Raw genomic sequence first — 555 nt, forward strand, 5'->3', positions numbered from 1 at the left:
CATGATGATCAAACACTATTTTGTAGCATTTTAGTTATCTAAAAGTGTATTATGTATTAGATAGGATTTGAAAAAGGATAAAAATATCTTGATTAAGTTAAAGAATAAAGCCTTTTTCCAGAGAAGAGGACAAAACAAATCAAAGTGGTCACAACAAGGCTGCCCTTCAGCTTGAGTTATTTTTGGGATTTCCCTGGAAGCAGATGATGGAGTTTGACCGCAAGGTGTTCGTTAGAGAATGTCATTGGGGTCATCTCATAACCCCAATGGAAGGAAGGGTAAGGAAGCAGGATTGGGCAAAAGACCAAATTAAAGTTATGAAGGTTGATGGAATTCTATGCTGTGAGAAGTTCTGAAACTGAGATGACCCACTAGAGTAGTTTTAAATTAGGTCAAAATGTCTGGCCTTTGTATTTCTGTCTCTACCAGCCATTAGCTATGGATCTCGGGGGAAGCGGAGCAGTTGGCATGCTGTCGCTGAGGAATCCCTGAATAGGCTGGCAGCTGAAATATGAGGCAGAAAGTTGATAGAAGGGAGGGTTGGGAAGTGCCTAG

The sequence above is a fragment of the Propithecus coquereli genome, unplaced genomic scaffold (assembly GCF_000956105.1).
Source record: "Propithecus coquereli isolate 6110/MARCELLA unplaced genomic scaffold, Pcoq_1.0 Scaffold312, whole genome shotgun sequence".
NCBI lineage: Eukaryota > Metazoa > Chordata > Mammalia > Primates > Indriidae > Propithecus > Propithecus coquereli.